At 42.9% G+C, this 12,895-nt stretch overlaps 1 protein-coding gene across 1 annotated transcript in view; it reads right to left on the reverse strand.

Annotated features, from left to right (window-relative positions):
- Window positions 1-9,629, reverse strand: part of camkk1a (calcium/calmodulin-dependent protein kinase kinase 1, alpha a) — a 63,655-nt gene extending 54,026 nt beyond the window's left edge. The window contains exon 1 of the mRNA XM_084564783.1: window positions 9,424-9,629. The gene's annotated coding sequence lies outside the window, so the exon portion shown is untranslated. The remainder of the gene's footprint in view (window positions 1-9,423) is intronic.
- Between the last annotated feature and the right edge of the window lie 3,266 nt (window positions 9,630-12,895).

Here is a 12,895-nt window from a genome sequence, read left to right on the forward strand (position 1 = left end):
CCCGCTACTAGCTAATCATCTAATTTTAGACAGGGTCAAGTCCAGAAGTGATACCAAGAGTTAATATAGAAGTGAAGCACAATGCAATCAGTGCTTTTGAAATCATGATGCTGGAAATCTGTGATGATGTGGAACCTGCAGAGGATTAATCCCTTGCTGCGGGAAATGAGAAGCCATCTATCTTTTCCCTTGGGAGTCATACTCTTAAATCCCTCAGAGAGGCAGAATAGCCCAGTGATAGCTATCCGTTCTCATCGCTGTTAGAAACCTGTGATCAGGTGGAGGGCATGCTGCCAGGTCAGTCCTGATGCACAGAAGCTGGTGCTGGCTGCAGATTGCTATCGTCTCGCTAAATCAGTATCCAGAGCTGTGTATAAAGCTGTGAGTTCTAGCTAGAAAACAAGGCCAGCTTTTACCATTCACCAGTGTACAGTAAATACAGTCGGCACTATTTGAGGCAGTGTGCCTGAAGGCATGTCCATGTATTAAGGGACCAATCACATCTTTAAGGCACATAAATAATAATAAAAAAAATTTTTTTAAAATTGTTTTTGTAATTCATCTTAAAGGGATGTGTGTATGAAATTTTAAATGTGATCTATCCAGTTATATTTCACCAACAGCAACCTAATGTCAGCGTTGGAGAAAAGGTCAAGGGTCAGGGGACCAACACAGTCTTTCCTCCTCTGATTCATCCTCTGGTAATTGAGGTCATCTAAAACTAAGCTTATCTTCAATAGTTTAAGGTCAACCACAGGGCTCGACTAAAACAAAAAATCACTGATTCATAAAATCCTTGGATTGATTTTCCAAATATATGCAATTTCCTGCATCCTCTCATTAGAAATATCGCTGTGAGATCTGTCGTGCAAAACCAGTCCCACGAGACCATGCAGCATCATTACTCCACATGTAAGGGTGCATCAAAAAAAATAAAAAAAATGATAGAAGCTACAAGTCTGAGAGCATGGTGTGTGTATGCACCGTGGTTAACTCTAAAGTATGTACATTTCACACATGACAGTGCTTGAAACACTTTACCATACGCTGGAGGACTGCCATCCTAAGATGATGATCTACAGAGGCGCACTAATTAAACCCACATCCTCCCCTCACAAAGCACACAGGTGTTTTACCCTCAGGTGCGTCTTTATGTCTTTCATGTGTGTTTATGGTCTAATGAGTGTGACCTGACGGCGCGAACATGTGCGTGAAGCCATGCAGGTGAAGGTGACAACACAGGTGTCTGAAATGGCAACACGGCTATATTTCACAGCCCGTAACTGCGTATAATGATCTAATCAGCACAATTTACCACATAATTACACTCGCCATGTTATGGACACTTAGCCATTTCCTCCTGGGACTTAGTCTGGCCCTTGATGTTGGTCTCATGTGCTCACCGCTACATTCTCAGCTGGCTGAAGTAAGCTCTTTCCTAAATGGTATTTCAGAGACCCTACAATGAACACTATTCTCCACCATATTTGTTTCTCTCTGCAGTTCAGACATCAAAACATATGTTATTTTTTGAGCCCTTATCTCTTCGGAACAGCTTCCTAAAATATGCATCAAAGCTAATTAAACCTGAAAAAAAACAAAGGAAGATATGTGGTTGTGTTCTTTGTGCGGGGTAAAGGTCACAGGCAGACGACTACGAAGGCATCGCCATGAGCGAGCTGCTGGTATCACAGAGGGAAAGAATGTTTAGCCCAGCAGCGCTTTGATGACTCATCTTAATGATGTTACTCCCTGAAGACAGATGATCGCTATTTGCATTATTCAGAGTTCATTTGCCTTACAAAGCTCATTATTCCGGTCGAGCCTCTTTGACACCCTGTACGTGACACCAGCAAATAGTAAAAAGACTAATGTGACAAAAGTTGGGAAATCAAAGTTGCGTCAAACACCTCTGCCTTTGATGGCTTAATGCTAGAGTTGCAACGATAAACTGATAGATAAACTGCAACAATCTGGCCTCCTCGATATTAAGAGAAGCTGCCATGTTCTATGAAATTGCTGCAAAGACGATATGACTTAATAATGACATGCAGCCTGGTTTTTCCTCACTCTTCTCTCCTTCCTCAGCTATCATGCTTACTAATCTCGCCACCAAAATGACACCCATTAATCTGGGGCCTCCATCTGAGTGGCCAGACAATGTGACTGCACGCTGGGTAAGTAAAATCATTCAGTGAGTTGTCAAGGAAATGTGCAAAAATGTGTTGTTGTTTTTTCAGCGTCAACTTATGAAGAGTATTCCAGTTTTATATGATGTCTGAATTTCTGAACAATTATTTTTTTTTATTATTCGTCCTCTTCAGGGTACCGTAGGAGACGGAGAAGTACACAGAGCCACTACAATTAAGCAGCCTTCAACCTCTACTACACAAGACTCAATTTCTCTATTTCAGAAGACGTGTTTTTACATTAACTGACGGCGATTAGTGAATAATGTTAGCAGCTTTTTTCTCAGCTCCGTCGTGCCAGTTATGTTTTTTTGTTCCAACAGCATGAGGGCCAGATGCATTCCTGAGAAATGCAAGGATTTCAGCGCTCTGATCTGTGAGCCTCTTTCTCCCTTCATCAGTGATGTTAACGCCAGCATCCAAGAGTCTCTTATTCTCCACCCTGGTGTAAGCTACAAAGAGAAATTTTGATGCGGGAGCTCGGGGAGGAGAGCCAGAGTTGGTCAATTCTCCAGAACTGGAATGGATTTTAGGAATGGTTTGTTCACTAAAATAGGCTTCTTTCTCGACGGGAGAGCGCAGGTGTCAGCTGGCTCGGGGTCAGATTCTGCTTCTCACTCCTCCAGGATATTATTAAAAAGACTACCGGCTCTGCTCTTTCGTGCAATTCCACCATCCACACAGAGAGATATTTATATAGGGCTATTGCTATGCAAGGCCACCTGAGCAGAAATAGTAAAGCTTGTCATATGGAATAGAGAAGCTGAAGAGGGGGGTACTGTCAGCAGAGATCTTAGCAGAGGTTTAAGCTCCTTCTCTTTAGCTGGCAGAACTCCCTGAAATCACAAGCTTGTCTTTGGAGCTATGAGAGCAGATTCCTCCCCCGGCAACGCTGTCACTGCTAAGCAGTAGGAGACAATCTGCCCAAGCCTCCTCCACCGCCACTGCACACACAATTTACAGACGCACAGGCAGTTAAAAACTTTTTTTTAAATGTACTGCACAAAGAATAATGAAGAAATAATTTGCTGTTAGAACATGGTGGAATAAATTAGACCTGAACTAAACATGGCATGATGGTGCAAAATAAAAAGGGATCAACAAAGTTAGAATAATTCTTCCCTAGGGGGACATGAACATTCAAACCAATTTCCAATCAACCCAAAAGCAATCTCACTCTAAACTATAAATGTCAACCTGCTAGTGATTCATTAGGTTTCAGCCTCTGGGGGGCGGGGGGGGGTTAACAAACCAAATCTAATGGGAATCAATGTATTTCAGTCTGCACCAAAGTGGTGGACTGACAAACAGGCCGGCACCAGCATCTCTAAAGCAACGCTGCATACGTGTAGATGGATGAGCAGGGACTGGAAAGCAGACAGCTTCAAGGAGATGGAACAAATCCATTTCTTTTCTTGTGTAGAAGCCAGAGTGTGCCAAACACCCCCTGCTTTTCTGTGCAACACACACCTGGCCGTAACAGAAAAACTATCCACTCAGTTAAACCCAAGTCCCACCATGTATCACTCAGATGTAAACAAAGAAAACACCATCTGTTAATACATTTCTCATTACTACTGTATGTATCACATAGCTGTCATATGTGGGTTGGGTGGTAAACTACATACGACTCTGTGAGCGTGTGGGCTTTCATGTGAAATCACAGAGATATGCATTTGCCATTTTAGCCATGGAGCATTTAAGCTTAAGCCAAAACCTTTCTGCACACCGTCAGCCGCAATGGAAGGAAATGAAGTGTCACTCATGTGTGGAGCAGGGGGCTAACCTGGATAGGAGGCAGGGTTTTGGCTGTCTATAGTATACCCAATGGAGCCCGCTATGACAAGCCACCGCAGAGGAAATGCTGGGGTTTTGGACAGCACACAGACAGCCTCTCTAGGGGAAGGACACAAACTCAACCAGCCATCAATTATTACACTTAGCTCACTGGCCACATAGAAATAACAGCAGAGCAAACGGGAGCACAGAGTAACATCTGGAACTAGGAGGACATTAATAGAAGTAAAGCTTTAAGAGCTTTAAGAGATAATTGTCTGTGTCTACGGATTAGAATGAACTCTGTCACTTTACTGACTAACTTTTCATCTTAACAATGCTTTTAAAGGAAATTCAGACTTCTTTTATAAGAGGTTGGAGAAAAAACATTCACACAGGTCTAAAAACTCCAAAAAAGCAATTAAGTTTTTGTCTTCGTACACCTTAGACATGTTTGGACATAAGGATACCTGCTCTGCGTCTCATGAACGCTGGTGTCTCTCGTACACAGGCTAACAGGAACGGGGGAGAAGTGCAAATGGGGTGGAGCGCAGGATAGCACTTGGATGAGGTTAACTGAGAGATCTGAGAACCCCTAGAGTCCTTACTGGTCGTGCTTTGAATAATGAGGCCTAATATGCAGATGTGGCCACGCGCCTGCTACAGAACAAACTAATGAGGACTTGTAAATGTATTCATGTATTCACTCCCTGCAAACACCCAAAAAACACTTGTAACTGACACTTTGGGCGTCCTAATTATGTTTCTTTTAGTGTCGTTTGCATTTGAGATCATATTTAGAATATGGGGCAAAGGTGCAAGTGTTAAAGGTACCATTCAGTCACAGAGACATACCCCGTTCCCTGCTACTCTGCCTTCAGTTCACAATGTCACTATGACGCCACTCAGAACCAATAGTCAACATTATGGCGGTGCAATATGGACAGTTCCGGGATCTTCTAAGGGCCAGGAATCTAGCAGCCTGGAAGCCAGACCAATGTCCCCCGTCTATAAATCATTTGAGGCCGTGGAATTGCTGCTGCCAGATAAGGAAGCTGTTCAGGGTCCATTATCACATCTGTTGTAAAAGATATTAGCAGTGAAATAACTTTAGGGGACCAACAAAGCAATTAAGGCATTTGAGAAAGTGCCTTAATGTCACATATTTGTTTGCAAGACTATCCACTTGCGTACAAAAGTTATCTTTTACTCTGTAGCAGTTGCTCCATAATGAAACCCCAGTGGAGTGTTACCAGACTCACTTTCGAATGAAAATTGGGTCTGACTACGTGAGGCTAGAAATCTAGAGGATATTTAACACATTTAAAACCATTTGCATTCTTTTACCAAATGCAAAACACCTAGTCAGCCCTAGCTTGAAGATCATGCAGCCAAGGGATTGAAAAAGGCACTAAAGGCACGCCTATAGTGACTAACAGTAGCCATATGTAGCAAGTCATCATGCAGAAATCTTCCTCAGGTCATATGGGTAAACTCTTTAAGAAGGGCTTGTGAGAACATTTTTAAATTTGGCATAATAAATAAATGCACTTCCGCCAAAATTTGAATGCGACTCGTTTCTGCTTATCTGATGACGCAATAGTGACAGTCTCTCAATATCTGTATTTTCTGACTCCGGCTGTAAAACAAGGTAAAGAAAGCAAAGTGGCCACGATGCCACAGTCTGCTGCAGGGTCCATGCGGTATGAGGAAGTGAAATGGGTCTTTAGGGTCCGATCTTTGCGTTTCCCGGCTGAATCCCAGACTCATATTGTGCTGGCATTTGCGTTTTTATTATGTAGTGTGGTGTCAGAACACAGGAAGCGGTGTGATTATGCATTCAAATCAGCATTGATAAAATATTTATTCATTTAAAGCACTGAGAGCACAATGGAGGTTATTTAACACTGGATGTAACTTTGTCCTTTTAATGTGGTATATGTCTGTCTGCATCCTTTACCTAAGACTCATTTGTCCTCACTGGTGGCATGGTCACCTAATAGAAAAAAGGGCCGAAGAGCATAGCAACAGTAAGGATCAGTTATGTTCTGTTTATTCCTTCGTCACCGGGCAGATGGGGAGCAGCGATTCGCTCATTAGTGAAAGGATGCAATGTGTTTGTGTACCTTTAATAGAGTGAGGGATGTGACCTGATATAAAGATGCGCAAACCTTCCATGACGTCATCCATAAGTTCTTTTTTTTTTTAAAAGCTCGGTGTGGCTGCTACAGCGGTCACCATGTTAGGATTGCCTAACTCCCACCTGATCAGAAAAGGGGCCAAGGATGTAGAGGTTGAACGGAGACGGGGCGGGACGGACCATTCAGACAGCTAGCAATATGTGGAGCCATCCAACTGTCACTCAAGATGACCACGCCCTTAATTATGCCTAACTTGTTATATTTTAAAAGAGTCATATAAAAATAAGACCGGTGTAGTTGTTTTAAATTGGGAAATTAGCTTTGGAAACCAAAACAGGCTGCAAACATTTTTATTTCTGCTGGACAATTGGACATGGTCAAGGTCTATGAGGAATGACTCGCTTTTGAAGCCAGCGCTTAATTGGCCATTTGAGGAACTGCAGTTTTTGGCACTTCTACCTTGGCTTTAGTTTTCAGCCTTGAAAGTTGTTGGTGAGGGAGCAATGACTATAGACCATGAACTGAAGAAAAGATTGACAGGTTGAACAGTTTGGCAAGTGACTGACAGCAGGTGCATTGGCAGGAAAGGCAAACAACACATAAAACTACAGAATAGCACAACCTTCACAAGTAATTGAACCCCCCCCCCCCCCCAAAAAAAAAAAGCTCACACACTCTTCTTAGCTTGCTTTCTACTGGAGAGCTCGTCTGTTACGCTGTTAACTTGGTGTTTCCGTCCACCTTGGGACCCTGGAGTGATTCCATGGAAGCGGAGCTTCTCAAACACACCATGAGAGCTTCCAGGAATCGGAGGCTGATTCCACAGCAGAGGCGGCCGCTGTTCTTTTCTCACAGCTGTAACATGAAAGCCTGTGAGACATCAAATACACAGCACTTTGTTGTGGATACAACAGGCCTGAGCCTCTCAACACTCCAGACTGGAAAACATGTGTCGTCGCATGTTACGATTTGTCTTACCTCTCTGTGAGAGAACCACTCTGTGACAGTATTTATGCTGCTAAATCTCATGCAAACAGCTTTTTTTTTTTTTTTTCTAAACGACCTATTCTGTTTTAAATGTAGGCCTCCTTTGAGCTTCAGAGCATCAAATCCCACCTATGCCACGCCCCTCTAGGTCAAGGTCAGGCACGGCTTTCCATTTTCATCCAGCTTGAGTGCCTCCCGCACACATACACACAAAGACATAGAGGTGCAGCCCCCCTGATGATCATCACTTAGGTGATACATCAAGCAATTAGCCATCCAGCAAATGACCACAAATCTTTTGGTTTGATTATATCAAAGAAATGTGCTTTCTGCTAGAGACTTTGGGCTCACAATCAAGTGGTATGATGACTGCAAATAGAAAATACAAACAAGGAGCAAGGCTGCAGTGTACAGCAGCAGTGTTCGGCGAGCAGCACGGAGCAGTCGCGGGGCAGACTTATCTGCTTATAATCTCAGCCTCAGAGCGGAGCCGTTCTTGACATAATACGTGTTAATGATCATCAGGCCTCCGTGCAAAACTGTTGCGGACATTTGTTTTAGACACTAACACAGAAATGTTGTGCACACAAGGAAACGCACACAGTGCCGAAATTTTTTCGTAGATCTTGTGGAACTAATTTCCCTGGGGAAGCTAAAAGAGCTTGGACATCTCTATTATGGTTAGCAAAGCCAATGTTCGGAGGAGTGTTAAAGCTGTCATTGCATTAAAGTAGGCGAAGCAAACTGAAGTGCAAAAGCGATAAACTTGATTTTTTTTTTCCAATCAAAACAAAAAATGGAAATTGAGCAAAAATCCACACTAAATAAACAGCTATTTGCAAAGCACCATTCATTTCTGGGAACTTTCAGCTGTCTTTTATTTTGTTCTTCTTACACATGACTAGACAAACCACAATTTTTCAGCAACGTTCATCAAAGCGTGCACATCAGGACAAAATGCAATTCAGCCACTTGTCGCCGGTTTGTTCAGACTCGAGTGTCTTTCAGTGTTCCTCTCAGCTCTCAGCTCTCAGCCCCTGCATCTTACCGTTAACACTCGTGGTCCCATTTCTGATGACGCTCTCATAAAGCCGCTGGCCCAAGAGGGAAGTTGAACTGCACAGCAGCAACACTCACAAATACATTAGCGCTGTTGCAAGAACTGCCGCCGACCAATTCAGCTGAGCTCATTCTAAGCGCCAGCCTGTCATATTTTCTACCAAACAAAACTGAAACTGGTGTCTCTCTGCTGAGCAAACACCGGTGCCTCACTCTGCTAATTGATTAGTGTGAGGGGAAGGACGAAAGAGGGCATGTGGCAGTAATTTGTTGCCAGTCAATCATGTTCCCACTGACTGGACGTGGAGGTGCACCGTCAGAGGAGTGGAGTCATCTCATCTTTCAAGTGACTTCAAAGGGAACAATTCAGCACTGTGCCTCATGAAAGTGAGATGAAACAACCCGTAAATAGTCTAAAATGAGCACCACTTAAGTTGTACATGAAGCCTTCACTTGTTTTAATCAGACACTTTCAATACGACTATTCGTGGCTTTCACAGAGGCAATCTGAGTGGCTCTCAGAGGAATAAGATCAATTCTCAATAAAAAACCTTTTTACTTGCACAGTTGTTATATCTTCAATGCAGGCAGTTACACCTGGGCCCCACAGATCTTTGTCCACAGAGCTGCAATACAATCATTTGTTTATTTTGTCAATGAAATATTCAACGCAGTATATGTTTCTGTTTTGGTCAGATTAAGCAACAGAAACATATACTGCTATGCATACTGCATATACTGATATATCCAATATTCAAATTATTATTATTATTATTATTTTCTAAAAAAAGATGAAAATCCTCGCATTTTTGAAGTTGGGAGCAGCAAAATTCTGGGATATTTGCATAATAAATGACTTCAATACTTAGTCTTTGGCTGACTGACTAATAGATTAATCAAACCTGGCACCAGAGTGTGTAACTGGACTACTAGATAGCAAACTAAGAAGAAATTCTGCAGTTACAGGAGGGGTTGGGTCCCCCACAGTGTGTCAGTCAATCAATCAAATTCGTTCCTATGTCGGGCAACATCACCATATGCCAGGTGCATCATGGCACAGATCGGTGGCGCATCACACGCGCTCCGAATCCAGTGCAACAATCTGCAGAGGCACCCAACGTCAATAAAACACGATCGGGAAACACGTGCGGTCAGATCCATCTGCATTGCACATTCGGCTTCACTTTACCCCACGCAGACCAGACACAGCACCGGCTGTCACCGAACGCGAGGGCACCAGGGAATGAGATGATCTTAAAAGTTTCACTCACCCGGGCGTGCTCGAGTCCCTTTAATTGTTCCAGTCAAAGGGATCCAGAGGGATGTCCCGTGTGGAAGGGGCGCCTGTTTTGACTCCTCTTCACAGCCGATCGTTGGCGCTGACTGACAGAAACGCGGGCTTCTTCTCTGCTAGGTGTGAGTGACTGTCTGTGTGTGTATATGTGTGTGCCGGGATCAGCAGCTGACCTGAGATGTGTCCCATGTTTCACACCCTCTCTTCCGGAAAACACGGATAGACCAGCCTCTAGTACCCTCTCCCCACCCCCAGCGGCTGAACGCACGCACAGCCCCGCGGCCGGCTGCTGCTGCTGCTGCTGTTGTTTGCTGCACCACTGCAATGTGCACACGGCGGCGGAAGGGCTGGACACGGACACTTTGACACACTCCGTCTGCTTCGTCGCACGTCGACAGCACACAGATCCCACCAACTTTTATTATTCGACCAGCAGTGGGATCCATGGGTCCTAAGACCCGCCCTGTTTCTGCAGCATGACCCTGCCTTTATTATTCACAGTGGACCTCTGTGCGCAGCAGAGCCACCACTTCCAGTGTGCATTTAAACCATGCAATTAAACGTTCCCTGAATTCAATTATACATTACATAATCACAAATGACACACGTGGCATGTTATAAAGTGCTCCCCCATTAAAGACTGGGCAGTGGGTTCAGTAGAAATAGCGCCTCTAGTGGCCATGGCCCTCCTCCATTTCCCAAATGACAAAATTCTTATGAAGCAATTAGAGAAGATAAGCAGAGCGCTCTAATTACTGAACCTATACTGTAGCCTGCTCCACATGTTCCAGGCAATACATTCATCTTGTGAGCAGCCGAGCATACTTATTTCCTGATTAACTACTGTATTTATTCTGTTTGAAGTCCATTAGATGCACTAGTTAAAATGAATGCATCCAAATATGACAGTCCTAAACTAAATCTCCCTTCAGGACTGTTCTAATGTTCAGTTTAGCTTGAAACAGCACCAGAAAGGTGGTAATTCAACTGCATGATCACTTTGGAGGATGTAGTTTGTGGTGCTGTTAAACCGGATTGAATTAAACACTAAAGTGTTTCAGTTATTTAGCCTAGCCCCCCGACTAAAACCGGGTTATCAAAATAATAGATACATGTGTTGGCACAACACAATACAAATGGTTATGTTTTTATATGGCACTTTTCTACCTATTGATACTAAAAACACTTTACAGTCACAGTGACACATCTAGGCATTCACACACCAGTGACATGAACTGGGAGCAACTTGGTGCTCAGTGTCTTGCTGAAGGGCATTTCAGCGTTTGGCACGTTTCAGGGATCAAACCGCTAACCCACCGCTTCGAGGACAACGCAGCCGCGGCAGCCAATTCAATAGTACCACAAACCACAGCCACCAAAGCGGAAACACAATTGAACCAACAGTTCTCTCAGTTATTTCAAACAAATGCTGAATACCATAACCTTCATGAAGATAAGATTTAGTGCAGGACTGTTGCAGTAGAATGCATTTGCTTCCACTAGTGTACCTAATCAACTGGTAAGTGCGCGACTGTCCAAAACACAAACAGACACAATTCAAAAAATAAATAATATAAATTACAAAAAAAAGTAATCTAACAGCAATAAGTGAACAAACTCACTAAAAAATATATATAATTAGCTTGGTTCTTTTACATAATATGAGACTAACATAATTTTTTCCACTTTTATTGTAAAACAACGTAATACAGTATGTAGTAGGGGATATGCAGTCTGTGCACTTGTGAGTACTTTGTAAGGAATACTTATACAATCCAGTATAGAAGTCACAGCTTTGTCATGAACTATCATTTTAAATGAAAGCTTTCAAAGATTTTCACCCTGTTAGTGTTGTCAGAACGCTGATGTTTCCACTTTAACATTGAGGTCATTGGGGTGGCAGTGTACTGGACTCCTGATGGGCCAAAATAAAGCTTTGTAAACATAGAATTTATTCAAGGCAGAGTTGTTGTAGTCAGCTGCACTAGGCTGCACACCTCAGCACAAAGGATGACCTTTACCAACTGTGGAAATATAAAGCATCACAATCTTCCATGCTTTATTTCCACGTCCTTCTTAGAAGTCACAACCTTTGGAGGCGGATGATACAGGCAACATACCACACATAATACGCCACCAGATAAAAGCCTAACAATTGCATATAAAATGACTGAGCCGATGTTAAAGTTCACTCAGCCTGGAATATTTATTGATTAGATATACTCAAAACACAGCCTCTCTTGGCCTTCCCCATCTATCCATCCTCCTTTCCATCCACCCAGAAATAGTTGATCAAATCTTAACAGCATATCACCAGACTTATTAAAGTGCTTCATTGATCCTAGCCACAGATAACGCCATAATCAATACACATATTTTATACCGTATGCACCGCATTCTTGACTGAACACAAATGGAGCGTTCCATCTGCTTGTTACAGTATCAGGCTTTTAACTGTAGTGGATCCATGGTGACCGCTGACACGTAAATAAGCTCACGTTAGAGTTGTGCTTTAATAGTATTTTGTGGCGCACGGTGCAAGGGTGCATTTGGAGAGTGCTGTACAAACCTGCTCGCAAAAAATATTTAACATGTGGTCTACACCTGCTTACATTAAGGAGAAGTTGCCTGCTCCATCTGGGATCATTATTACTAATTCAAGTCTACATGTGTCTTTGGGGTAGCTTGCAGTCCTATCAGACCATGTTGGAGAGTTAATAGTTGGATGAGTGTCACATAGCTAACGTGTATTGGGTGGTGAGGAGGAACCAAATGCAGACGCAAGGGGAGGCAAGAGTAAGAAACAAAAGAACTTTAATGAAAACTTAACCAAACGCAGTGCAGGGTATCCAAAAACACAAATGCAAAAAGCAAAAGCTAGACAAGAATTCAAGAAGCACAAGGGACTGAACCGAAACAGTAGGAAACATAAACAGGGGTAATCCACAGATGACTTGAAAAGGGACAAAATGAAAAGACAGGACTAAATATACACATACGGGTGGAGGGGTTGACGAGACTTGGGTAAAAACTGATGAAGGAGGAACACAAGGAAGAAACCAGTCATAATCAGAGGGGAAGCACAGACAGGAAGTAAAGGACACAGAACACCAAGGAAGTAGCTTAAAAAATAAAAACGGGAAATACGGAGGAAACCAAACAGGGTCACGGAAAATATTCAAAACTCAGTACCACGGCATGATCACCTGAGTTAAAGCTACAGGAAGAAGATCGAGGAAGAAAGAGTGAGCCTTCAAAATAATGGGCAAACTTTAACCAGCAACAATAGGTTACTTCCACTCAATGTTAGAAAGAAAAAGTTAGACCTGAGTAGTTTGGACTGATGCCTCAGAACTACCAAAGTAGATTATTTTTCACATTCTACCACAGTACACTATACAGTATCGAACTGCCTATCTGTTATGACTTGTGGACACAGCCTTTGAGAG

This window comes from Chelon labrosus (assembly GCF_963514085.1).
Source record: "Chelon labrosus genome assembly, chromosome: 17".
NCBI lineage: Eukaryota > Metazoa > Chordata > Actinopteri > Mugiliformes > Mugilidae > Chelon > Chelon labrosus.